The 590-nt window shown below is 33.9% G+C and overlaps 1 pseudogene; it reads left to right on the top strand.

Annotated features, from left to right (window-relative positions):
• Window positions 1-238: 238 nt before the first annotated feature.
• Window positions 239-342, top strand: LOC111760047 (small nucleolar RNA U3; annotated as a pseudogene).
• Window positions 343-590: the final 248 nt, after the last annotated feature.

Genomic DNA, 590 nt, shown 5'->3' on the forward strand with positions numbered 1-590 from the left:
GCAAATCAAAGCCACAGTGTGATACCACTTCATACGTAGTAGGATGACTATTGTTAAAAAAAAAAAAAAGAAAGTAATATGTTGAAAATAAGGCAGAGAAATTTGAACTCTTGTGCATTATTGATGGGAATGCATAATGGTGTAGCCACTGTGGAAAATAATATAGCAGTTTCTCAAAAATTAAATATAGAACCTGGCAATTCCAGTTCTCGACATATACCCAAAGAAAGTGAAAACAAGGACTATACTTTCAGGGATCATTTCTATAGTTCGTTACTAGAGAAGGTTCTCTGAACGTGTAGGGCCCCGAAAAAAAAAAAGAAAAGAAAAGAAAGAAAGTGAAGACAAGGTCTCAAACAGATACTCATATCACAATTATTCACAATAGACAAAAGCTGTAAACAACACAAGTGCCCAACAAATGAATGGATGAACAAAATTTGGTGCATACACACAATTAAATATCTCTTGGTCATAAGAAAGAATAAAATTCTGAGGCCTGCTGCAACATGGATGAACCTTGAAATATGCTCAGTGAAGTAAACAAAGACAAGTACTTTATGGTGTCACTTATATGAGATATCTAGAAA

The sequence above is a fragment of the Dasypus novemcinctus genome, chromosome 5 (genome assembly GCF_030445035.2).
Source record: "Dasypus novemcinctus isolate mDasNov1 chromosome 5, mDasNov1.1.hap2, whole genome shotgun sequence".
Lineage (NCBI taxonomy): Eukaryota > Metazoa > Chordata > Mammalia > Cingulata > Dasypodidae > Dasypus > Dasypus novemcinctus.